This window comes from Scyliorhinus torazame, chromosome 2 (genome assembly GCF_047496885.1).
Source record: "Scyliorhinus torazame isolate Kashiwa2021f chromosome 2, sScyTor2.1, whole genome shotgun sequence".
Taxonomy (NCBI): domain Eukaryota; kingdom Metazoa; phylum Chordata; class Chondrichthyes; order Carcharhiniformes; family Scyliorhinidae; genus Scyliorhinus; species Scyliorhinus torazame.
In genome coordinates this window covers 18361721-18389583 of record NC_092708.1, presented here as the reverse complement: position 1 = coordinate 18389583, position 27863 = coordinate 18361721, and the positions used below count along the sequence as shown (strand labels likewise).

General features: G+C 48.6%; 1 protein-coding gene and 1 long non-coding RNA gene across 2 annotated transcripts in view; one reads left to right on the top strand and one right to left on the bottom strand.

Annotated features, from left to right (window-relative positions):
- Positions 1 to 3408: 3408 nt before the first annotated feature.
- On the bottom strand, positions 3409 to 7513 carry LOC140386570 (uncharacterized). Its single transcript, XR_011933633.1, has 2 exons — positions 6812 to 7513; positions 3409 to 4258 (listed from the first exon to the last, which is right to left on the bottom strand). It is a non-coding gene; the product is annotated as an uncharacterized lncRNA (long non-coding RNA).
- The window catches only part of catip (ciliogenesis associated TTC17 interacting protein), an 83898-nt gene continuing 63447 nt past the window's right edge, over positions 7413 to 27863 (top strand). The window contains exon 1 of the mRNA XM_072468990.1: positions 7413 to 7518. The gene's annotated coding sequence lies outside the window, so the exon portion shown is untranslated. The remainder of the gene's footprint in view (positions 7519 to 27863) is intronic.

Below are 27863 nucleotides of genomic sequence, written 5' to 3'. Positions count from 1 at the left end.
AGATTCTGAACAATCTTGTCTTTACATTTTACAGCTTCACTGATTAATTTGCCTGAAGTTTAAATTGGTAGCTTCACCCAAACGTCCTCTGTATTATTAATTGGTTTTAATATCTTAATTTTACCTGCATCTATTTTTACCAAATCTTTCCCTGCCATCAGATTCTCATTTCCTTATACTGCAAGTAATTCTCTTAATCTAACGCTAGGTCCAATATCTTTATTCTCCAAAGCTCCTTCTTCAACGTATTTAACATTCTAAACATCATTATTTTTGCGAGTGACAATCTTGTGATCGTCGGGCACTAGGACCCTGGGAGCTATGCAGTGTCAATTTCAAGGCATCAGTTTCAAAGTAATTATCTGCAAGCAGCTGACTGCTGTCGAGTACAAACTCTTTATCTCTTTATTCTGAGACCAATTTAGTTCTGAACATACTGATTTACTACCTCATATTACGGTTCACATTTCTGCCTGCCATTTATAACTCCCAATTAATGTGAAACTCGGTTTTGCAAAATACAACATTTTATAAAAATACAAACAACAAAGGAAACTCACAAATCCTTATTAGACATACACACACTCATTCATCCACTCAGATCTTGGACCTCTATTCCGTAGGGTTTTAGATAGTCTTAACAAAAATTGAGACCACTCCATGCTGAGTCTCTCTTATGCAGGAGTTTTTTCCTCTGTTAATCTTTTCCACTCGTTTCATTGCTTCAACTCTCTTGACCATGTTTCAGAGCAAGAGGATTATTCTAATTGCCATTTTTCGGAATTCAAAGTTCTGTTCCTGGTTGTCCCTTTCAGTTGCAGTCTGAAATTAAGGATAAATACCCTTTCTGGGCCCCATCCAAGGCTAACTAAGGCACTATCTTCCTGTTTTAGTTAAGGGTCGATTGGTTATTGGTCTCTAAAGATTCTAGGCGTCACTATTCCTCTAGGATGACCCCTCACAATCTGTCTTACTCAAAGGATGATTTACCTTTTGGCCTCTTTTTACCAGTAATGATGCAAGATTTTTAGTGCTGTCACCAAGATGTCTTGCAGACTTTTTCTCAGGGTCAGCATCTTCTAGACTGCTCATTTTCACACCTAACCTAAGTTTTAGTCCCCTCGATCCACAGAATATCCTGGCTAAATCGCTGGCTTTTAAAGCAGACCAAGGCAGGCCAGCAGCACGGTTCAATTCCCGTACCAGCCTCCCCGAACAGGCGCCGGAATGTGGCGACTAGGGGCTTTTCACAGTAACTTCATTGAAGCCTACTTGTGACAATAAGCGATTTTCATTCATTCATTCAATCACACATGACTTTCCAGACTAAACTCGGCAGGTAAAGTCTGACTCACACATAGACCAGAAACTCCTAATATTCTAGCCTTTGTGCCGGTTAGAAACTTCTAATATTCCAACCGTTTCTTGGGAACTAGACACTTCTAATATTCTAGCCCCCATTCTGCTCAGCTAGAAACTTCTAATATTCTAGCCTCGCTTTACATAGAAACTTCTAATATTCTAGGTCTCCACGCTGGGTGCCATGGAGAAAGCAAAACAACCGGCTGTGTGTAATTAACACGGTGTTAACACATCGGGTGCCATGTAGAAAATAAAGCAACCCACTAGGCGTAATTAACAGGGTTTTAATTAAACGTTGGGCGCCATGTTGTTGAAAACTCACCACTATTCTTAGAAGTCCCCCTATACCAAAAAGGGCCGACATTCTAAATGGTGAACAGGGCTTCTCACTCCCTGACCCCGATGCAGGCTTCAGTGGGTGCTATTCGGGTCAAACTATGTTTTCAAGTTATCGCCCGGTATAACCCACACCTTCACCGAAGATTTAATCTACTTACCACTTAGTAGCATCGATCCTGGGTCCTGCATTGCTAAGTAAGTAAAGTAGACTTAGGAATAACCACTGTTTCAGGTTAAAACTTTTAAGTTATTTTATTATTATATTTTTTTCTTTTAAAAGCTGCAATTACTGTCTTTACAGAAAAGTAAAAAGATCTTGCTTCTGGATCCTTCTGGTTGGTTGAACGGACTTTCAGGCTCAACTTGACAATCAATCTTTTAAAAAATCTGGTCTTCCTTAGATGTATTCGCTGGTGAGCTCGGTTGCTATGTCCTATCTTTCCCATGTACCGAGCTGTGAGAGCTGGCTCTGCCTCATCTTTAAATTCTAGTCTTCCTTAGATGTATTAGCTGTTTTAGCTCGGCTGCTGTGTCTTATCTTTCCCATGACCGAGCTGACTGTAAGCTGACTCTGCTTGCTTCTCTTGTTCCTTCTCTGCTTCTCCGCCTCTCTCTGAGTTCTGATAGTTCCTGCTCTGGTCTCTAGGTTTATATTCTCTTTCTAACAGTTATTACGTTTTTATGACTTTATTGTAAAGTAACTTTTATTTCACTTTGATTGTAAAAAGTATCTTTGATCTAAACATTCTAATACAACTAAGTATTCATTTTGACATGACCTCACCTCTCAGGTCTCTGATTACATTGTTTCCTTTGTGATGTTCAAAGTTCCTTTGTGATATTCAAAAATGCTTTGATTTCAATAGAGATGTGAATTTTGGTTTGGTTCCTGTCATTTCTATCGTTTTATTTTCCAATTGTGTCCCCAGCTCATAATTTTGACTTGATTTTGGCTTTAAATTATGTTTCTCGTAGACTGATAGTCTCCAATTTTCTTTAATTTACCTGGTATTAGCAAAATTTCACACCTAGAATTGTCACCAAATTCAACTGAACCTCATCCTTTCCTTTCCAGCTGCTTACTAAGATAGTTAATTTCAATGGTGTGAGCCATTCTTTTTAGCTTCATACTAAAGTCCTGTGTGTTTGCTAAGCCTGTTTGGGAGAAAGAATCTGCATTTTATAATCCTGCTCTTTGCAGCTGCTGTTAACCCTTCGTGGGATCTTTCATAGATTATCATAGAATTATCATAGAATTTACAGTGCAGAAGGAGGCCATTCAGCCCATCGAGTCTGCACCGGCTCTTGGAAAGAGCACCCTATCCAAGGTCAACACTTCCACCCTATCCCCATAACCCAGTAACCTCACCCAACACTAAGGGCAATTTTGGACACTAAGGGCAATTTATCATGGCCAATCCACCTAACCTGCACATCTTTGGACTGTGGGAGGAAACCGGAGCACCCGGAGGAAACCCACGCACACACGGGGAGGCTGTGTAGACTCCGCACAGACAGTGCCCCAAGCCGGAATCGAACCTGGGACCCTGGAGCTGTGAAGCAATTGTGCTATCCACAATGCTACCGTGCTGCCCTTGTATTCTCTCATGTTACTCTCAGACCAGATACTGCCAGACTTCCATGTTTCAAATGACACATTTTTCCATATTATCAATTACACATAGAACATAGAACATTACAGCGCAGTACAGGCTCATACGACTTTATTATTGTAAATTACTCACTTGAATAAGAATTGAATAAAACTTAGAAACAAAATACATAAAAATGTCAAGCAAATGGCAAAAAGAAAATAATTTTAACACAAACATAGATGATTCAAGAATTCAGGAACAAAGACCTCGACCATGAGGGAATTCATATCCCTGGTTTAACCTCTCATTTACTTGCATTGGCTTCTAATTCTCAGCTGAGACCTCCTGGTTTGTTCAAATGAATGTCTGTTACTTAGAAGATGATTTGTTAATCAAACATTGGACATTACTTAAGATTGATTGGTGCCTATGAAATGTAGCTTAGTGTGTGCTTGCTCAATCTCAGGAAAATTACTGCATGTTTTCTCACATTTTGCAATGTCATAGCTTGGATTGGATTGGATTGGATTTGTTTATTGTCACGTGTACCGAGGTACAGTGAAAAGTATTTTTCTGCGAGCAGCTCAACAGATCATTAAGTACATGAGAAGAAAAGGGAATAAAAGAAAATACATAATAGGGCAACACAACATATGCAATGTAACTACAAAAGCACTGGCATCGGATGAAGCATACAGGGTGTAGTGCTAATGAGGTCAGTCCATAAGAGGGTCATTTAGGAGTCTGGTAACAGCGGGGAAGAAGCTGTTTTTGAGTCTGTTCGTGCGTGTTCTCAGACTTCTGTATCTCCTGCCCGATGGAAGAAGTTGGAAGAGTGAGTAAGCCGGGTGGGAGGGGTCTTTGATTATGCTGCCCGCTTTCCCCAGGCAGCGGGAGGTGTAGACGGAGTCAATGGATGGGAGGCAGGTTCGTGTGATGGACTGGGCGGTGTTCACGACTCTCTGAAGTCGCTTGGCGGAGACCTTAAGAATTGATTAGTTCATTAGACAGAGAATACGCTCAGGGCTGAATACACTGGAGTATAATGGCTAATTCATTACATGAGACAATGACTGAGTTTGCACAGTCGAGGCACTTGTAATATTTAGCTTCTTCAGCTATATGCATTCAACTAACACTTTTATGAACAAAACTATGAATAAAACTAGACACTCTCACTTCTCATAGCGGCTTTACATAGACGATACAGTGCAGGAGGCCATTCGGCCCATCGAGTCTGCACCGACCCACTTAAGCCCTCACTTCCACCCTATCCCCGTAACCCAATAACCCCTCCTCAACTTTTAGGTCACGAGGGGCAATTTAGCATGGCCAATCCACCTAACCTGCACGTCTTTGGACTGTGGGAGGAAACCGGAGCACCCGGAGGAAACCCACGCAGACACAGGGAGGACGTGCAGACTCCGCACAGACAGTGACCCAGCCGGGAATCGAACCTGGGACCCTGGAGCTGTGAAGCCACAGTGCTAACTGTCATGATATTCAAACACACACATCATGATGGACACACTAACAGGCAAATCAGAGTACACAACACCACAACCAATCACAGGCAAGAACACCAACCACATAAAAAGCACGAGCACGACACCTGGTGGTCAGCAGGTCTGGGGAGAAGGGAACAAGAAAGAGCTGTTAAAACATCACAAGCAGGGAACCCCCATGTGCAGAGTGCAAAGACCAAACTGTAAATAGTAAGTTTAAATAAAATAGCGTTGTACCATATACAACCGTGTTGGCTCATCTGTGTGTCAGAACACCCAACACCACATGGTACAGGAGTGGATCGATACCTGCCTACTAACCTGCCATTCTGGACATGGACCACACCGACAAACCGCAGCCGATGCAAGTCGCGGGGAACCTAGGTACCAACTGGAAGCTCTACAGGCAGCGATTTGACCTGTACATCCGTGCCACCGAAAAACAGAATGCCTCGGATGACACGAAGATTGCAATGCTCCTCTTCTACGCAGGTCCGCACGCCACCAACGTCTTCAGCTCACTGGTGTTCGAAGAAGGCGAAAACCAATCCAAATATGACACGGTCATCCTCAAACTGGACCAGCACTTTCAAGTTGAAGTAAATGAAAGTTTTGAAAGATACCTCTTTCAGCAACGCCTGCAAGGTAAGGAGGAGCTTTTTCAACCCTTCTTGACGCACCTCCGGATTCTAGCGCAGTCCTGCGGTTACGGCACCACCACAGAGTCCATGATCAGGGACCAGATTGTTTTTGGCGTTGCCTCTAGTGGCCTACGCCAGCAGCTTCTTAAAATGAAAAGCCTCACCTTAGCGTCTGCTGTGGAAGCCTGTGTCCTCCACGAAAATGCTACCTGCCGTTTTGCCCGATTTCAGGCGTCCGAGTTGGCACGGAGGGGGTCCCCAGCCGTCGAATCGGCAAGCCAGGCCGCCCACGACGTCGAACGCATCCAGGCCGTCGATTACTTCCCGACCCACGGCCCGGACGACAGCGGCCGCTTCCCGCGCTTTTCGCGGTCTCCCGCGCAGGTGCGCGCCAAAAATAACGGCCACAACGAGGGACGCACTGCGCAGGCGCGCCCACCGCAAGATCGCACTGCGCATGCGCAGTGGCGCAACGAACGCCGTGACGTCATGACGTGCGGCAATTGTGGAGCTCTACATTTAAAAGGGCAATGTCCTGCAAAAAACCGACAGTGCCTCAGATGTGGCAAGATGGGCCACTACGCAGCCCACTGTCGTGCGGCTCAACCCATGGATCCGGCGCATCCCCGACAATCTCGCAGACAAGTCAGGACCGTCCAGCCCACGCATCAAGACTTCCAGTTAAGTGATGCAGATGACCAGGATGCCTTCCGCGTTTCCGTCATTGATGTCAACAAGGTCAATGCCATCAATCCAGCCGATGAGTGGTGTGCCACCCTGACGGTCAACCCGAACTCGTCGCAAGCCCATTAGACTGGACTTATAATACCGTTCATATGTTTAACAAGTTGCACAATTTTACATGATAACCTGTTGTTGTTTATCGTTCCAGATGTCGTCTGACTGGACAACTGTTCAAGTTTTTTTTTCTTCTTCTCTCGTTCGCATTTATGTTATGTTATGGTACAACTTTGTTCATGTGACGCACCCGACATCGCCCCATGTACATAGTTCCGTCATATGCACATGCTGCACACGACACACACACACTCTTAGATGCACTCACGACACGATCATATTTATTACCACGTAGGCACATATCTTTGTAAAAAGGGGGGATGTCATGATATTCAAACACACACATCATGATGGACACACTAACAGGCAAATCAGAGTACACAACACCGCAACCAATCACAGACAAGAACACCAACCACATAAAAAGCACGAGCACGACACCTGGTGGTCAGTAGGTCTGGGGAGAAGGGAACAAGAAAGAGCTGTTAAAACATCACAAGCAGGGAACCCCCATGTGCAGAGTGCAAAGACCAAACTGTAAATAGTAAGTTTAAATAAAATAGCGTTGTACCATATACAACCGTGTTGGCTCATCTGTGTGTCAGAACACCCAACACCACACTAACCACTGTGCTACCGTGCTGTCCCTCTTTTTCAATGGTGGAGGCACAGTGGTTAGCACTGTTGTCTCACAGCACCAGGGTCCCAGGTTCGATTCCCTGTCTGTGCGGAGTCTGCACGTTCTCCCCGTGTCTGCGTGGGTTTCCTCCGGGTGCTCCGGTTTCCTCCCACAGTCCAAAGACGTGCAGGTTAGGTGGATTGGCCGTGATGTGCGGATTGGGTGGGGTTACGGGGATGGGGTGGGGTTAGGTCGGGTGCTCTTTCAATGGGTTGGTGCAGACTCGATGGGTCGAATGGCCTCCTCTTCACTGGAGGGATTCTTCGGGATCAGTTCTGTTTCTCCCTCTCTGCACAGGCGCTGCCGCGTCCTGCTCAGCTTTTCCAGCACTTTCTCTTATATTTTGCTTTCACGATTCATGAAAGCACGGTTACCAATCCCCCAGGCCTGACTTGGTGAGGCCATGGCCCTGGTTGCCATGGTGACGACAGGCAACGGGGAAGACGGCTTTGCCCGGGGCGGGGTCCTGGTGCGGGCCGTTCCCCTGGTAACCGGCGCCTTGGCAACGGCAACCAGGCGACGCGCGCGCCGCTGGGCAGCTCCGGCGCTCCGCAGCCTTTCCTTCGCCCCGCAGCGGCCCCCCAGACAGAGCGGCCCGGGTGAGAAACCTTTTGTTGTCAGACCTGGGAGCCGCCCTCCATCCTCTCGGCTCCGCGCCGCCGGTCCGAGCAGTGACTGTGAACCCTGAGGGGGAGAGGGGAGGGGGAACGAGGCTGATTAACCGGCTGGTTGCCCCTCCTCCCCGGGCTCGGCACACGGACTTGCCGAGGAGGGAAAGGCGGGCGCGAAGAAAATGCTACCATCTGATTGGCTGGATCTGCTGTCTGTCAGCAGCCAGGGTTGCGCCCATTGGCTGAATTGGCTGTCCATCAACGGGCTGAGCCCGTTGGCTGGCCAGCAAGGGACTCGGCTGAGTTCATTGGCTGGATTGGCTGTCCATCAACCGGCTGGGCCGTGCCCGTGGCTGGACTTGCTGTCCATCAAGGGGCTTGGCTGAGCTGATTGGCTGGATGCTGTCCATCAACCAGCTGGGCCGTGCCCGTGGCTGGACTTGCTGTCCATCAAGGGGTTTGACCGAGCCCATTGGTTGTCAATTTGTTATTTAGAGCTCCTTAGAGGCCATTCGGCCCTTCGTGTTGGCACCGCTTCCGAAACAGCAACCAAGCTAGTCCCATTCCCCAGCTCTATCTAATATTTGATTTGATTTCCGAGTGAATGTACATAGAACATAGAATATACAGTACAGAAGGAGGCCATTCGGCCCATCGAGTCTGCACCGATTCACTTAAGCCCTCACTTCCACCCTATCCCCGTAACCCAATAACTCCTCCCAACCTTTTTGGACACTAAGGGCAATTTATCATGGCCGATCCACCTAACCTGCACGTCTTTGGACTGTGGGAGGAAACCGGAGCACCCGGAGGAAACCCACGCAGACACGGGGAGAACGTGCAGACTCCGCACAGACAGTGACCCAGTAGACATAGTAGACAAAAAAATAATCAACCGAGAACATTGACAAATGGTACATCGACCAACAGTGATTGGTTACGGTGCGGAACAAGGGGCCAAACAAAGCAAATATTCTACAAATATATAGAACAAAAAAGAGGGGCTAAGGTAAATATTGGTCGTTTCGAGGATGAGAAGGGAGATTTAATAATGGGAGATGAGGAAATGGCTGAGGAACTGAACAGGTTTCTGGGTCGGTCTTCACAGTGGAAGACACAAATAACATGCCAGTGACTGATGGAAAGGAGGCTATGACAGGTGAGGACCTTGAGAGGATTGTTATCACCAAGGAGGTAGTGATGGGCAAGCTAATGGGGCTAAAGGTAGACAAGTCTCCTGGCCCTGTTGCATCCCAGAGTGCTAAAAGAGATGGCTAGGGAAATTGCAAATGCACTAGTGATAATTAACCAAAATTCACTAGACTCTGGGGTGGTTCCGGCGGATTGGAAATTAGCAAACGTGACACCACTGTTTAAAAAAGGAGGTAGGCAGAAAGCGGGTAATTATAGGCCAGTGAGCTTAACTTCGGTAGTAGGGAAGATGCTGGAATCTATCATCAAGGAAGAAATAGCGAGGCACCTGGATGGAAATTGTCCCATTGGGCAGACTCAGCATGGGTTCATAAAGGGCAGGTCGTGCCTAACTAATTTAGTGGAATTCTTTGAGGACATTACCAGTGCGGTAGATAACGGGGAGCCAATGGATGTGGTATATCTGGATTTCTAGAAAGCCTTTGACAAGGTGCCACACAAAAGGTTGCTGCATCAGATAAAGATGCATGGCATTAAGGGGAAAGTAGTAGCATGGATAGAGGATTGGTTAATTAATAGAAAGCAAACAGTGGGGATTAATGGGTGTTTCTCTGGTTGGCAATCAGTAGCTAGTGGTGTCTCTCAGGGATCAGTGTTGGGCCCACAACTGTTCACAATTTACATAGATGATTTGGAGTTGGGGACCAAGGGCAATGTGTCCAAGTTTGCAGACGACACTAAGATAAGTGGTAAAGCAAAAAGTGCAGAGGATACTGGAAGTCTGCAGAGGGATTTGGATAGGCTAAGTGAATGGGCTAGGGTCTGGCAGATGGAATACAATGTTGACAAATGTGAGGTTATCCATTTTGGTAGGAATAATAGCAAAAGGGATTATTATTTAAATGATAAAATATTAAAACATGCTGCTGTGCAGAGAGACCTGGGTGTGCTAGTGCATGAGTCGCAAAAAGTTGGTTTACAGGTGCAACAGGTGATTAAGAAGGCAAATGGAATTTTGTCCTTCATTGCTAGAGGGATGGAGTTTAAGACTAGGGAGGTTATGCTGCAATTGTATAAGGTGTTAGTGAGGCCACACCTGGAGTATTGTGTTCAGTTTTGGTCTCCTTACTTGAGAAAGGATGTACTGGCATTGGAGGGTGTGCAGAGGAGATTCACTAGGTTAATCCCAGAGCTGAAGGGGTTGGATTACGAGGAGAGGTTGAGTAGACTGGGACTGTACTCGTTGGAATTTAGAAGGATGAGGGGGGATCTTATAGAAACATATAAAATTATGAAGGGAATAGATAGGATAGAAGCGGGCAGGTTGTTTCCACTGGCGGGTGAAAGCAGAACTAGGGGGCATAGCTCAAAATAAGGGGAAGTAGATTTAGGACTGAGTTTAGGAGGAACATCTTCACCCAAAGGGTTGTGAATCTATGGAATTCCTTGCCCAGTGAAGCAGTAGAGGCTCTTTCATTAAATGTTTTTAAGATAAAGATCGATAGTGTTTTGAAGAATAAAGGGATTAAGGGTTATGGTGTTCGGGCCAGATAGTGGAGCTGAGTCCACAAAAGATCAGCCATGATCTCATTGAATGGTGGAGCAGGCTCGAGGGGCCAGATGGCCTACTCCTGCTTCTAGTTCTTATGTTCTTATGAGCAAGAGCAGCATAGGGCATCGTGAATAGTGTTCTTACAGGGAACAGATCGGTCCAAGGGGGAGTCATTGAGGAGTCTTGTAGCTGTGGGGAAGAAGCTGTTTCTATGTCTCGATGTGCAGGTCTTCAGACGTCGGTACCGTCTGCCTGATGAAAGGACCTGGACGAAGGCAATGCCTGGGTGGGAGGGTCTCTGATAATGCTGCCTGCCTTCCTGAGGCAGCGGGAGGTGTAGACAGAATCAATGTGGTGGTGGAAAGCTTGTGCGATGCGTTGGGCTGAGTTCACCACACCATGCAGTTTCTTGCGATCTTGGACCGAGCAGTTGCCATACCAAGCTGAGATGCAGCCGGATAGGATGCTCCACATCTGTAGAAGTTTGTGAGAGTCGATGCAGACATGCCAAATTTCTTTAGCTTCCGTAGGAAGTAGAGACGTAGTTGGGCTTTCTTGACTGTTGCATCAATGTGAGTGGACCAGGACAGACTGTTGGTGATGGTGACCCCCAGGAACTTAAAGCTATCGACCATCTCCACTTCGGAGCCATTGATGCTGATGGGAGTGTGTGTCGTGTTGCGCTTCCTGAAGTCGATGATCAGCTCCTTGGTCTTTCCAACATTTAAAGAGAGATTGTTTTCGGTACACCGTGCAACCATCTCCCTCCTGTAGTCTGGGTATTAATAAGAATAATAACCTTTTATTGTCACAAGTATGAAGTTACTGTGAGAAGCCCCGAGTCGCCACATTCTGGCGCCTGTTCAGGTAAGCTGGTACCGGAATTGAACCTGCGCTGCTGGCCTTGTTCTGCATCACAAACCAGCTGTCTAGCCCACTGAGCTAAACCAACCTCTTAATTCATCACTTTCAAATGTATATCCATCTCTCTTTTGTAGCCTCCTATGGAATCCACCTCCACCACTCGCCCAGGCAGCGCATTCCAAACCCCGACAACTCTCTGAGTAAAGAAGTTTCTCCTCATCACAGCCCCAGCTCTCTTGCTGACCAGTTTGAAATTGCGACCCCCCCTATTCCCCAGGGAGGCTGTGGCGTAGTGGTATTATCGCTCACACGGGTTCAGATCCCACCATGGCAAATGGTGAAATTTTAATTCAATCAAAAAAGTCTTGAATTAAAGGTGACCATGAAACCATTGTCGATAAATCCAGCCGGTTCTCTAATCTCCTTTCGGGAAGGAAATCTGCCGTCCTTACCTGGTCTGGCCTACATGAGACTCCAGATCCACAGCAATGTGGTTGACTCTTAAATGTCCTCGGGGATGGGCAACAAATGCTGACCCAGCCAGCGACACCCACACCCCATGAACAAATTTTTAAAAAGTCGCTGACATACCAACTATGAAAACAGAATATCGTTATTCACCCTGTCAGTAAGGTGTTCAAAGTTAATCTTAATCTTCTCTGCTCCAAGGAGAACAGGCCCAATTTCTCCAATTGCCCCAGTGCTCGAGGAGAGGTTGTGGGAGCCCCAGGGGAGGGGGCGGGTGTTGCCGCCCCTGAGCTGGGGGGTGGGGGGGTTCGGCGGGCCCAGCACCCCCTGGTCCGACATGCCACCCCCCAGATTGTGTCTGCCCATACCAGGGGAGACCTCAGCTTCTGCCTGTCCGTCCCACCTAACACCCCCAGGACAGACCTCCAGCTGTGGTAATATGGTGCGGGTCATTTAAACCCCAGGCTACCTCGAGTAGGGAATTGGCAATGTGAGTAATGTGAGCACTCAACAGCTTCCAAGTGGATACCTGTGGGTCGACCTGCCATTTTGCTTGGCATCCCAATCAGACTTTGCGGCCTGGGCAAATTGCCTGTTCACTGGAGGCTGCACAGCTGCAGTGACAGCAGCCAACAACCATACACCCTAGAGATAGGCCGCAGCACCGGGGACACCCCCGTTCCCAAAGGGTGAGTGTACCTGTTCGGGTACAAAGAACAACGAACAAAAAAAAGCACAGCACAGGAACAGGCCCTTCGGCCCTCCAAGTCTGCGCCGACCATGCTGCCCGTCTAAACTAAAATCTCCTGCACTTCCAGGGTGCTTGATTCTTGATTAATAAGGGGATCAGGGGTTATGGGGAGAAGGCAGGAGATTGGGGATGAGAAAATATCAGCCATGATTGAATGGCGGAGCAGACTCGATGGGCCGAGTGGCCTAATTTTACTCCTATGTCTTATGGTCATGGTATCCCTCTATTCTCATCCTATTCATGTATTTGTCAAGATGCCCCTTAAACATCACTATCGTCCCTGCTTCCACCACCTCCTCAGAGGGAGAATTCAGAATGTCCAATTCACCTAACAAGCACATCTTTTGGGAAACCGCCCGGAGGAAACCCACGCAGACACGGGAAGAACGTGCAGACTCCGCACAGACAGTGACCCAAGCGAGAATCGAACCCCGGACTCTGGTACTGTGAAGCTAACCATTGTGCTATCGTGCGTTTTTGAATGCCTTTGAGGCAAAAGGAGATAAGCAAGAAGGTGAAAGGTTAACGGGGGGGAGGCAGCAATGTGATGTTGAGGTTAAAATTAGACCAGCCTGTAAATCAGCCTGTGCACTAAAAACAGGACAAATCCAGCCCGGCCAATTACCCTCCCATTGATCATCAGTAGTGTGATGGAAGAGGTCATCAACAGTGCTATCAAGGACACTTGCTGAGTAATCACCTGCTCACCATCGCTCAGTTTGTGTTCGTCCACTCAGCTCCTGACCTCATTATAGCTGTTATGTGAGCGTACCTTTAAGAAATGGGTGTTTAAGAAATGTACCTTTACGAAATGGGTGTTTATCAGTGATGTCAGAGTGTGGGTGGAGCTGGGCTGTCTGTCGGCTTTTTACTTTCGTTTTAGGCTGTTCGCTGCAGGGTGTGTTTTAGTTTCGTTTTCAGTGTTGGAGCTGAAGCCAGACAGAGCAGGTGTACTGTTGATCTCTCTGCCATGAAAAGACTATCTCTTGATCATTTGGTGAATTCAGAATTATAAATATTCTCAGTAGTGAATGTAAACCTAATATGCTTCTGTTAAAAGGTGTTTCTTTTGTCTTCTGGATGTTGTTTGGGAAGTTATTAAGGATTACCTAGTGTTGTATTCTTTGGGGGTTGTATTGATGGTTGCCAAGATGTTCACTGTATGTTTTAAAAAGGTTAACTTGAGTTCATAGAATAAACATTGTTTTGTTTTAAAAAATACTTTTCCATTTCTGTTGTACCACACCTGTAGAGTGGGCCGTGTGCTCCCCAGACTACAATCTATTAAAAGTTGTGGGTCAGGTGAACTCCATGATACACTTTGGGGTTCTCTAAACCCTGGCCCATAACATAGCCTTGGTTCAATTATGGATAATTGGGGAGACGGTGGCATCGTGGTATTGTCACTGCACTAACAAACCAGTGTTGCTAACTTTTGGTTGGTTCACTTGGTTCTTTTATAACCTTTGCTCTCGAGTCGCCAGGTATCTTTATGATACTGCCACGAGGTTCAAGTTCGAGTAATGACCAATAACTCAACACACCGATTAGTAAGATTTAAATCAAAGCACATTTATTATACACAGTAATCGCTACTCGTGCACAAATTCTACGTCTAAGTTACTTCTACGACTAACAGGCCTGTACTTAGCTTCGGACTGGCCCATCAGGTCAGGGGAACAAATCGTCTTTCGTTCGGGTTTTGAGTCTGCGGGATTCGAAGTTGGTACGGATTGGTAGCTAGGAGCGCCTATCTCGTAGCGAGCGTTGACTTAAGACTTACGATCTCTCGGCGGGCACTGGACCGGTCACGGTCAATGTTGGTTCGCGTTGCTGGGTGACCCGGTCAGGAAGAAGAGGGCCGATTTGAACTTGGGGCTTAACTTTATAGTCCCCAGGGGCTTCCCGCCTTTCGGGGCGGACCCTGTACCTGGTTCTAGATGATTGGACTTTGTTCCAATCGCTTGGTTCGATTTCTCCAATACTGGAGCGGTTCCCTGATCGATGGGCGGTCTTGAGGTGTCCGTTAACCTCTTTTGTGTTGGCTCCTGCTGGCGCCGGGGAGTCTGGCTTAGTTTTGTTTGTCCCAAATGTTGCTATTGTTCCCGGGGATTGCTCATTAGTATGTAGATGGCTGCTACATTATTATGCTGATGGTCGCTGGTATCGATGCTGTCTGGGCTTTTGCAGAGTTAAATACACATCAAACCTACACCTGCTGGTTTCTCCCTGTGTTGGCTGAATTTCCCTTCAGCCTTTGCCGTTCGCCATTTTAAATCGGGACTTGGCCAACTCAGGTGGCTCCACCAGAGACCGAGAGTAATACTCTGGGGACCCGGGTTTGAATCCCGCCACTGCAGATGGTGAAATTTGAATTGAAATCTGGACATTAAAAGTCTAATAATGATTGTTGTAAAAACCCATCTGGTTCATTAATGGCCTTTAGGGAAGGAAATCTGCCATCGTTACCCGGTCTGGCCTACAGCAATATGGTTGACTCTTAACTGCCCCCATAAGAGCAATTAGGGATGGGCAATCAATGCTGGCACACATTTACGACGCCCATGAACAAATAAAAAACAAAGAGCCGAATGCCAGAGGTGAGGTGAGAGTGACTGCCCTTGACATCAAGGCAGCATTTGACTGAGTGTGGCATCAAGGAACCCTCGCTAAACTGGAGTCAATGGGAGTCAGGGGAATACTCACCACTGTTTGGAGTCAAACTTAGCACAAAGGTTGTGGTGGTTGGAGGTCAGTCACCTCAGTCCCGGGACATCACTGAAGGAATTCCTCAGGGTAGTATCCTAGACCCAACCATCTTCAGATACTTCATCAATGATCTGCATAAGGGCAGAAGTGGGGCTGTTTGTGGGTGACTGCACAATCTTCAGCACCACGAGGTGGAGATGGTTAACAGCTCCAAATTCCTAGGGGTGCACATCACCAAAAATCTGCCCTGGTCCAACCACGTCGAAGCTACCACCAAGAAAGCACAACAGCGCCTATACTTCCTTAGGAACCTAAGGAAATTTGGCATGTCGACACTGTTCATAGAATTATAGAATTTACAGTGCAGAAGGAGGCCATTCGGCCCATCGAGTCTGCACCGGCTCTTGGAAAGAGCACCCTACCCAAGGTCAACACCTCCACCCTATCCCCATAACCCTGTAACCCCACCCAACACTAAGGGCAATTTTGGACTCTAAGGGCAATTTATCACGGCCAATCCACCTAACCTGCACATCTTTGGACTGTGGGAGAAACCGGAGCACCCGGAGGAAACCCACGCACACACGGGGAGAACGTGCAGACTCCGCACAGACAGCGACCCAAGCCGGAATCGAACCTAGGACCCTCGAGCTGTGAAGCAATTGTGCTATCCACAATGCTACCGTGCTGCCCTTTTACAGATACACTGTTGAAAGCATCCTATCTGGCTGTCCAAGACCTCAAGAAACTTCAGAGAGTCGTGAACACAGCCTAGTCCATCACACGAACCTGCCTCCCATCCATTGACTCCATCTATACCTCCCGCTGCCTTGGGAAAGCGGGCAGCATAATCAAAGACCCCTCCCACCCGGCTTACTCACTCTTCCAACTTCTTCCATCGGGCAGGAGATACAGAAGTCTAGAACACGCACGAACAGACTCAAAAACAGCTTCTTCCCCGCTGTTACCAGACTCCTAAACGACCCTCTTATGGACTGACCTGATTAATACTACACCCTGTATGCTTCACCCGATGCCGGTGTCTCTGTATTTACATTGTGTACCTGGTGTTGCCCTATTATGTATTTTACTTTAATTTTATTTTATTTTCATGTACTAATAAACTTGTTTGAGGTGCTCTCAGAAAAATACTTTTCACTGTACCTCGGTACACGTGACAATAAACAAATCCAATCCAATCCATTCATGTCTCCTCAGATAGTGAAGCAGTTCATGTCCAAATGCAGCAAGACCTGTTTAGCACAGGGCTAAATCGCTGGCTTTGAAAGCAGACCAAGGCAGGCCAGCAGCAGGGTTCGATTCCGGTAACAGCCTCCCCGAACAGGCGCTGGAATGTGGCGACTAGGGGCTTTTCACAGTAACTTTATTTGAAGCCTACTTGTGACAATAAGCGATTTTCATTTCATTTCAAGACCTGGACAATATCCACGTTTGGGCTGACAAGTGTGTGGTGAATGTGTCACGGCAACTATTCACCACTGTATTGCATTGTACTATGTTGCCCTTGTGGGCTCCACCTATGGACCATTGTATCACATTGCATCGCACTGTATCATGTTGGTGCCCTTGTGGGCTCCGCCCCCCCCTTGGGGGAGGCATATAGATCTGCTGCCCTGCAGGCGGCTCTCAGTGCAGAACAGTCGCAGGCAGGCACAGATCAAGCTGATTAAAACCACTGTTCACTTCAACTCTCCGTCTCGTGTGAATTGATGGTCACATCAATTTAATCAGCTACAACATCACGATGGAAGCAGTCCTCAAACCTGATCGACTGGAACTCGACCCACAGGCCGCTGAAGCCAAAGGGATTTTTTTGCACTGGCTCCGCTGTTTTGAGGCCTACCTCGCCGCCTCCTCCTCGCCCTCCGTCACCGAGGAACAGAAACTGAGCCTCCTCCACACCCGGGCGAGCCATAGAATCTCCGTGCCGATCGAGGAAGCGACCACGTACGCAGACGCGGTCACGATCCTAAAAAGGTAATACGTGGGGCCGGTGAACGAAGTGTTCGCGCGGCATCTCCTCACCACTCGCCGCCAACGACCCAGGGAATCGCTGGAGGAGTACCTACGTGACCTGAAAGTACTCACGTGAAGCTGCAACTACAAGGCCGTCACAGCCTCACAACACATGGAACTCGGCGTCCGGGATGCCTACGTGGCTGGGGTCTGGTCTAACTACGTCAGACAGCGCCTGCTCGAGAAGGGCACCTTCAACCTAGAAGAGACGGTAAAACTAGCCACCTCCCTAGAAGTAGCGTTTCAGAGCCTCAACGCTTTCCCCTCCGACCACGCGACCCCCCCTCGTGGACACCCGACCAGAGGGTGCCCCAGGCCTGTGCCGCGCGGCTGCCCGCCCAACCCGGGGGGGCTGCCCTGCTATTTCTGCGGCCAGCACCATCACCTCAGGCAGCATTGCCCGGCTCAGAACGCGACTTGTAGCGAGTGCGGTAAGAAAGGACACTTTGCCAAAGTCTGCTTGGCCAGGTCCAAAACCTCCAAATCGCAGGCCCGACTTTCGGACTCACAGGCCCGCAGATCCCGCAGCGTGGCTGCGTGCCTGCTGGCTCCGCCTCCTCCGGACGCATCATCTGCCTCGTGTTGTCTGTGGGGGCAGCCATCTCCGACTCTACTCAACACATGCGACTCACGGGGGCCGCCATCTTGGCTGCCGTCTCCCACACAGCCCGCCATGTGCGAATCATGGGGGCCGCCATCTTGGCCGCCATCTTCATCGCCGCCCGGCACGTGCGACCAACGGGGGCAGCCATCTTGGGACCACCCCATCACCTCCGACCACGCCGGCTACCCGCAACTCGGCGCGGTCACCCTCGACCAGTCACGCCTGAAGCACCTCAGGAACTCGATGATGACCGTCCGGGTCAATGGGCATGAAACGCCCTGCCTGTTTGACTCCGGGAGCACGGAGAGCTTCGTACACCCAGACACGGTATGGCGCTGTTCTCTCCCAATTTCCCCCGCATCTCAAACAATCTCCCTCGCTTCCGGATCACATTCAGTGCAGATCCGGGGGTACTGTGTCGCGAACCTCACGATACAGGGTGCCGAGTACGCCAATTTTAAACTATATGTACTCCCCGATCTCTGCGCTCCTCTCCTGTTGGGACTGGACTTCCAGTGCAACCTCAGGCGCCTGACCCTGAGGTTTGGCTGGCCCCTGCCCCCTCTCACCGTATGTAGCCTCGCGACCCTAAAGGTCGACCCTCCCCCGCTCTTCGCGAACCTCACCGCTGACTGGAGACCCGTCGCCACCAGGAGCAGGCGGTATAGTATCCAGGACAGGACTTTTATCAAGTCCGAGGTCCAGCGGCTCTTGAGGGAAGGGATCATCGAGGCCAGTAACAGCCCCTGGAGAGCCCAGGTGGTGGTCGTCCGGACTGGGGAGAAGAACCGGATGGTTGTAGACTACAGCCAAACCATAAACCGGTACACGCACCTCGATGCGTACCCCCTTCCCCGGATACCGGACATGGTGAATCAGATTGCACATTACCGGGTGTTCTCCACGGTAGATCTGAAGTCCGCATACCATTTGCTCCCAATCCGCCCGGGGGACCGTCTTGATCTTCCAAAGACCGATGGACCGAATGGTGGACCAGTACGGGCTGCGGGCCACATTTCCGTACTTGGACAACATCACCATCTGCGGCCACGACCAGCAGGACCATGCGCCAACCTTCAGAAGTTTCTCCAAAGCGCCCAAGCCCTCAACCTCACTTATAACAAGGAGAAATGCGTTTTCCGCACAACCCGACTGACCATCCGCGGCTATGTCATGGAAAACGGAGTCCTAGGGCCCGACCTCATGCGCCCCCTCCTGCAACTCCCCCTGCCCCAAGGACCTGAAACGATGCCTCAGGTTCTTTTCCTATTATGCCCAGTGGGTCCCCGACTATGCGGACAAAGCCCGCCCACTGATCAAAGCCACCATCATTTTCATTTTCATTTTTCATTTCATTTTCATCATCCCACTGGCGGCTGAGGCCCGCTAGGCCTTCAGCCGCATCAAGGCAGATATTGCCAAAGCCGCGATGCACGCGGTGGACGTGTCCATCCCCTTCCAGGTGGAGAGCGACGCGTCAGAGGTCGCCCTCGCCGCTCCCCTTAACCAGGCGGACAGGCCCGTAGCCTTTTTCTCCCGTACCCTCAACGCCTCCGAGATTCAACATTCCTCAGTCGAAAAAGAGGCTCAAGCCAGCGTGGAAGCTGTACGGCATTGGAGGCACTACCTGGCTGGTAGGAGATTTACCCTCGTCACCGACCAACGATCGGTAACCTTCTTGTTCAACAATACACAGCGAGGCAAGACCAAGAACAATAAAATCTTGAGGTGGAGGATCGAACTCTCCACCTATAATTACGATATCGTGTATCGTCCGGGGAAGCTCAATGAGCCCCCAGATGCCCTGTCCCGCGGCACATGCGCCAGCGCGCAAGATGACTGACTCCGGACCATCCACAATGACCTCTGCCACCCGGGAGTCACCCAGCTTCTCCACTACATCAAGCCCGCAACCTGCCCTACTCCACCGAGGAGGTCTGGGCCATGACCAGGGACTGCCAAATCTGCGCGGAGTGCAGTCGACCAGATAAGGCCCACCTGGTGAAGGCATCCCGGCTCTTCGAGCGCCTCAGCATCGACTTCAAAGGGCCCCTCCCCTCTACCAACTGCAACGCATATTTTCTCAACGTCGTTAACGAGTACTCCCGCTTCCCCTTTGCAATCCCCTGCCCCGACCTGACCGCGGCCACTGTCTTTAAGGCCCTGCATAGTATCTTCACCTTGTTCGGTTTCCCCACTTACGTCCACAGTGACCGTGGCTCCTCGTTTATGAGCGACGAACTGCGTCAGTACCTACTCGGTAAGGGCATCGCCTCAAGCAGGCCTACCAGTTACAACCCCCGGGGAAACTGGCAGGTGGAGAGGGAGAACACGATGGTATGGAAGGCCATCTTCCTGGCCCTACGGTCTAGGAAGCTCCCAGTTTCCCACTGGCAGGAGGTCCTTCCCGACGCGCTCCACTCCATTAGGTCACTCCTTTGCACAGCCACGAACGAGACCCCTCGTGACTGCCTATTTGTTTTCCCCAGGAAATCCACTTCCGGGGTCTCGCTTCCGGCCTGGTTGACGACACCGGGGCCCGTACTCCTCCGAAAACACTTGAGGAGCCATAAATCCGACCCCCTGGTCGAAAGAGTCCAGCTCCTTCACGCCAACCCCCAGTATGCCTACGTGGCGCACCCCAACGGCCGACAAGATACGGTCTCCCTCCGGGACCTGGCACCTGCAGGATCCCCTACAACCATCACCTACGCTCCCCCAAACTACACCGAACAGCGCCCCCGCCCCTGCATGGCCTATACCCTCCCTCCTACACCCCCTTCCCCCATCGCCGGCCTACAGGGATGAAGCTCCAGGAGACACGCTCCCGGAGTCAACACCCGTGCCCACATTGACGAGTTCAACACCCGTGCCCGCAGTGACAAGTTCAACACCCGTGCCCACAGCGAGACCACAGCTCAGGCGATCGCAGCGCACGATCAAGGCACCGGACAGATTCAACCTGTGAGCCAATTCACCCCCGCTGGACTTCAATTTTTTAACAGGGGGTGAATGTGGTGAATGTATCATGGCAACTATTCACCACTGTAATGCAATGTACTATGGTGTTGCCCTTGTGGGCTCCACCTATGGACCATTGTACCACATTACATCGCACTGTATCATGTTGGTGCCCTTGTGGGCTCTGCCCATGGCTCCGCCCCCCTTGGGGGAGGTATATAGATCTGCTGCCCTGCAGTTGGCTCTCAGAGCAAAGCAGTCGCAGGCAGACACAGTTCTAGCTGATTAAAACCACAGTTCACTTCAACTCTCCGTCTCGTGTGAATTGATGGTCGCATCAAAGTGGCAAGTTACATTTGCGCCACAAGTGTCGGGCAATGACCGTCCCCAGCCCCACCAAAAGAGAATCTAACCAACGCCCCATGACATTCAATGGCATTAACATTACTGAATACCCCACAATCAACAACCAGTGACTAGAAACTGAACAGGACTAGCCATATATACACTGTGGCTACAAAAGCAGGTCAGAGGCTAGGAATCCTTCAGCGAGTAACTCACCTCCTGACTCTCCAAAGCCTGTCCAGCACTTCTAAAACATAAGTCGGGAGTGTGATGGAATACTGAGTGCAGCTCCAACAACACTCAAGAAGCTCGACACCATCCAAGACAAAGGAGCCCGTTAGATTGGAACCCCATCTACAAACATCCATTCCCTCCAACACTGAGGCACAGTAGGAGAGGGGTGTTTCCTCTTCAAGGTGCACTGCAAGAACGCACCAAGGCTACTTCAACAGCATGTTTCAAACCCATCATCGCCTGCATTTGAAGGACCAAGGCAGCAGACACATGGGAACATCTGCAAGGTCCCCTTCGAGCCACACGCCACCCTGACTCAGAAATATATCACCGTCACTGGGTCAAATCCGAGAACTCTCTCCCTAACAGCACTGTGGGTGTAGCTACACACATGGCCTGCAACGGTTCAATAAGGCAGCTCACCACCACCTTCTCAAGGACAGTTAGGGATGGAAAACAAAGGCTGACCGAGCCAGCAATGCCCACACCCTGTGAATGAATTTAAAAAATAACATTGGATAAAAGCAAATTACTGTGGATGCTGGAACCTGAAACGAAAGGGAAAATCTCAGCAGGCCTGGCAGCATCTGTAGGGCGAGAAAAGAGCTCACGTTTTGAGTCCAATGACTCTTTGTCAAAGCTAGCCAAAGCTAGTCAAAAATAACATGATCTGATTTAATGGCAGACTAGGCTCGAGGGGTGAGTGGCTTACTCCTGCTCCAAATCTGTATGTTTGCATTAGCACAACATGACTTCTTCAGAACTGGAGAGAGGGAGAGATAGGATGGGTTCTATGCTGTTGAGAAAGCTGGGGAGCGTAGATGGAGTGGAATAGGTCAGGGATAGGTTGGAAGGCAGGGGAGAGTAAATGACAAAGATGTAATGGACTGACATCGTTAACACTACACCCCTGTATGCGTCAGCCAATGCTGGTGTTTATGTAGTTACATTGTGTCCCTTGTGTTGCCCTATTATACATTTTCTTTTCTTTTATTTTCACTAAATGATCTCGCAGAAAAATACTATTCACTGTACCTCGGTACACGTGACAATAAACAAAAATCAAAAATGACAAACGCAGGGGCAATGATAGTATCGAAGTCTAAAGCTTTCATCCAGAGTAGATATTGATACCGGAATAAAGGTTAAAATGACGTTGCAGCTTAATTTATACTCAGTGCAGAGCAACAGACCAGGAGGACAGTCTCCGATTCTGAGCAATGTCTGTATCTGAAACAATTATTTCTGCTGTAGTAATTACTACACTTGTGTAGCCGAGGGGGTCTCACCCAATCACTGCGGGTGCAGAAACAATTGTAATTACAGCCTGTTGGTTTAAAAATGTCGCAGCACATTTGCTCTCTCACCCTTTTTAAATTCTTCAGTTCTGTCGAGTATCAGGAAACAGGTTGTTGGGTGACGGGGAGCATATTGAAGGCATGAATGTCAGTGTGGGATTGCCAACAGTGCATAACATCCAGATGGTATCGCAATTCTCACTCCCTTGAAAAAGGGCATTAATTAGATGGTGTTGTACCTCTATGATGGTCGGCATGATGGTTATGTTACTGGACTAGTAACCAAAGACCTGGACTAATAATCACAGAATCCTTACAGCACAAGGAAGCCATTGAGCCTGCACTGACTCTCCGAAAGAGCATTCTACCTAATCCCACTCCGCTGTCTTATCCCCGTAACCTTGCACAGTCTTCCTTTTCAGAAAGTAATCCAATTCTCTTTTGAGTACCTCGATTGAACCTGCCTCCATCACCTCTCAGAAAGTCTGCCCTAGTCTCCAACGACCCTCTGGATGAAAAAACGTATCCTCTCGTCACTTATACTCCTTTTGTTCATCATTTTGAACCTGTGGCCTCTAGTTCTTGATCTCGTAAAAGGAAAAAAACTCACTATTTGTCCTCTCCATATCCCTCAGGATATCTCTAACAAATCTCCGAGCCTTCTTTTCGCCAAGGAAAACAGATCCAACCTCTCCAATCTAACCTCATAGCTAGATTCTTTATCCAGGAATCATTCTTGTGAATCTCCTCTGTGCTCTCTCCCATGCCTTAACATCCTTCCTCAAAGGCTACACGATGGCGCATTGATTAGCATTGCTGCCTCACGGCGCTGAGGACCCAGATTCAATCCCGGTCCCGGGTCACTGGCCGTGTGGAGTTTGCACATTCTCCCCGTGTCTGCGTGGGTCTCAGCCCCACAACCCAAAGATGTGCAGAGTCGGTAGATTGGCCACGCTAAATTGTCCCTTAATTGGGTGAAAAAAAATAATTGGATACTCTAAATTTATATATTTTTTAAATCCTTCCACAAGTATGGTGCCCAGAATTGGGCACAGTCTCCAGATGAAGCCAAACTAGTGTCTTATACAAGTTTAACATGACCTCCTTACCCTTTTTGTCAATGTTCCTATTAATAAAGGACGTGACAAAGATGATTGATGACGGGGGGGTCGGTGGATGTTGTTTACATGGACTTCAGTAAAGCCATTGACAAGGTGCCTCATGGCAGACAGGTGGTACAAAAGGTGAAGTCACATGGGATCAGAGGTGAGGTGGCAAGATGGATACAGAACTGGCTCGGTCACAGAAGGCAAAGGGTAGCAGTAGAAGGTTGTTTTTCTGAATGGAAGGTTGTGACTAGTGGCGTTCCACAGGGATCGGTGCTGGGGCCTCTGTTGTTTGTAGTACACATAAACGATTTGGAGGAAAATGTGGCTGGTCTGATTAGTAAGTTTGCAGATGACACCAAGATTGGTGGAGTGGCAGATAGTGTTGAGGATTGTTAGAGGATACAGCAGGACATAGATAGGTTGGAGACTTGGGCAGAGAAATGGCAAATGGAGTTTAACCGGCCAACACGGTAGCATTCTGGATAGCACAATTGCTTCACAGCTCCAGGGTCCCAGGTTCGATTCCGGCTTGGGTCACTGTCTGTGTGAAGTCTGCACATCCTCCCCGTGTGTGCGTGGGTTTCCTCCGGGTGCTCCGGTTTCCTCCCACAGTCCAAAGATGTGCAGGTTAGGTGGATTGGCCGTGATAAATTGCCTTTAGTGTCCAAAATTGCCCTTAGTGTTGGGTGGGGTTACTGGGTTATGGGGATAGGGTGGAGGTGTGGACCTTGGGTAGGGTGCTCATTCCAAGAGCCGGTGCAGACTCGATGGGCCGAATGGCCTCCTTCTGCACTGTAAATTCTGTGATGTGAGGTAATGCATTTTGGTAGGTCTAACATAGAGGGGAAATATACAGTAACCACTGTGCTACAGTGAACAATACCATTGTCTCTGTTCTCTTAATTTCAAGTATCTTAAATGTTCTTTCTGTCCCAATTCCTTGGTTATCTGGATTGTATTTTGTTCCTAGGCAGCCTAAATCTTTGCAGCTGCCTTGCCCTGTCCGGTTTCTCCTGGAAAAGTTGAGAGCTGTTCATTGCCCAGTGCCCAGTGACCTGCTTCAACTAGCATAGTGATTGACTGATTGATCGATATTTATTGTCACATGTTCTGAAGTACAATGAAAAGTATTTTACTGCGGCCAAGGGAATGTACACAGTACGTACATAGCAGACAAAAGAATAATCAACAGAGAACATTGACAAATGGTACATCAACAAATAGTGATTGGTTACAGTGTGCAACAAAGAGCCAAACAAAGAAAATACATGAGCAAGAGCAGCATATTGAATATTGTTCTTACAGATCAGTCCGAGGGAGAGTCGTTGAGGAGTCTAGTAGCTGTGGGGAAGAAGCTGTTCCAATGTCTGGATGTGCGGGTCTTCAGACTTCTGTGTCTTCTGCCTGATGGAATGGTCTGGAAGAAGGCAAAGCCTGGGTGGGAGGGGTCTCTGACAATGCTGTCTGCCTTTCTGAGGCAGCTGGAGGAGTATACAGAATTAATGGGAGGATGGCAAGCTTGTGTGATGCGTTGGGCTGAGTTCACCACACTCTGCAGTTTCTTGCGATCTTGGGCCGAGCAGTTGCCATACCAAGCTGTGATGTAGCTGGATATGGCACGTCTGTCGAAGTTTGTGAGAGTCGATGCAGAAATGCCGAATTTCTTTAGCTTCCGTAGGAAGTAGAGACGTTGTTGGGCTTTCTTGACTGTTGCATCAACGTGAGTGGACCAGGTCAGACTGTTGGTGATGGTGACCCCCCCAGGAACTTAAAAGCTATCGACCATCGACCCCCCCATTGATGTAAACGGGGGGGCAGGGGGTGTTGTGCTACGCTTCCTGAAGTCGATGAAGAGTTCCTTGGTCTTTCCAACATTTAGAGAAAGGTTGTTTTCGGTACACCATACAACTAAGTGATCTATCGCCCTCCTGTAGTCTGATTCGTCGTTGTTTGAGATACGGCCCACCACAGTCGTATCATCTGCAAATTTATAGATTGAATCGGAGTTGAATCTTGCCACACAGTCATTTGTGTATAGGGAGTACAGTAGAGGACTGAGCACACATCCTTGCGGGGCTCCGGTGTTGAGGACTATTTGTGGAGGAGGTGTTGTTACCTATCCTGACAAATTGCGGTCTGTTGGTGAGGAAGTCAAGGATCCAGCTGCACAGGGAGGTGTCAAGTCCAAGGTTGCAGAGTTTGGTTATTAGTCTTGTTGGGATAATGGTGATGGAGGCGGAGCTGTAGTCTATGAACAGCAGTCTGATGTAGGTGTCCTTGTTGAGATGTTCGAGAGTTGATTGTAGGGCCAGAGAGATAGCATCTGCTGTGGATCGGTTGCTGCGATAGGCGAACTGCAATGGATCGAGACCATCTGGGAGGTTGTCGTTGATCCGTCTCATGACTAGCCGCTCAAAGCATTTCATGATAACAGACGTCAGGGCCACCGGTTGGTAGTCGTTGAGGCATGCTACCTTGTTCTTCTTTGGTACTGGTATGGCGGTCTTCTTGAAGCAGGTAGGGACCTCGGAGTGGAGAACGTGAGGTTATGAAGATATCTGTGAATATACTCGCCAGCTAGTCAGTGCAGGCTCTGAGTGCTCACCCAGGGACTCCGTCGGGGCCCATCGTTTTCCGCGGGTTTACTTTCAAGAAGGCAGCTCTTACCTCTAAGGCTGTAATAGGGGGCATGTGTGTGTCCAGGGCTGTTGGGGCGGGTGGCACTGATACATTGGCTGACTGCTCAAAGCGGGCATAGAACTGTTCAGATCATTGGGTAGGGATGCTCCAGCCCCAGAGATTCTGCCTGGCCTTGTTTTGTAGCCTGTGATCTCATGTAAGCCCTGCCACAGACGTCTTGGGTTTGTGTCGTTGGTCTGGGACTCTAGTTTGATTCGGTATTGTCTTTTGGCGTCCATGATGGCTTCCCATACATCGTACCTGGATTTCGTAAAAAGGTCAGGGTCTTCAGACATGAACGCCTCCGTCCGGGACTTTAGCAGGGAGTGGACCTTTTGGTTGGGCCAGTGCTTCCGATTGGGAAACACCCATATTGTCTTCTTTGGTACACAGTGTTGTTGAAAACTCACCACTATTCTCAGAAGTCCCCCTATAAAAAAAGGGCGACATTCTAAATGGTGAACAGTGATTCTCACTCCCTGACTCTGGAATGCAGGCTTCAGTGGGTGCTATTCGGGTCAAACTATGTTTTCATTCAATTTAGGCCTGTTAAGCCTCCTCCTTCTGTCATTGCACCCCTGAGTGAGATTCGAAGAATGTCAAACTCCTCCTCTTTTGCTCACTCAGTGATCCAATCTGGACGAAACCTTACCCTGATACATTCCTGATATTGCTACTGCATTTACTTTAATTACTTTATTTTAATTACGACTGGATTTTTATGAAGGTAAGTTCCGAACATGACATTTTAACTTGATCACCTGTCCAATCAATGCTGCTAACGGTTTTTAATTCACTGTTTTCCCACCAATTGGGTCATGTGTTTTAATTGTGATACAATTTATTTTCCTCCAGACACCATGCTTCTCTAATTCAACTGTATGTTTACCCAGATTCTGAACAATCTTGTCTTTACATTTTACAGCTTCACTGATTATTTTCCCTGCAGTCTTAGTTGGTAGCTTCACCCACACTTCCTCTGTGTTATCAATTGGTTTTAATATCTTAATTTTACTACCTACATCTATTTTTAGCAAATCTTTTCCTGCCATCAGATTCTCATTTCCTGATGCTGCTAGTAATTCTCTTAATCTAACTTTTGATCCAATATCTTTATTCTCCAAAGCTCCATCTTCAATGTATTTAACATTCTAAACATCATCTTTTTACTTTGTGCTGGTGACCTTCTTGTGATCGTCGGGCACTAGGACCCTGTGGAGCAATGCCGTGTCAATTTCAAAGTGATTTCCTGCACACAGCTGACTGCTGCCCAGTACAAACTCTTTATCTGTTTATTCTGAGACCATAGAACATAGAACATAGAAAATACAGCACAGAACAGGCCCTTCGGCCCATGATGTTGTGCCGAACCTTTGTCCTAGATTAATCATAGATTATCATTGAATTTACTGTGCAGAAGGAGGCCATTCGGCCCTTTGAGTCTGCACCGGCTCTTGGAAAGAGCACCCTACCCAAACTCAACACCTCCACCCAACACCAAGGGCAATTTGGACATTAAGGGCAATTTATCATTGGCCAATTCACCTAACCCGCACATCTTTGGACTGTG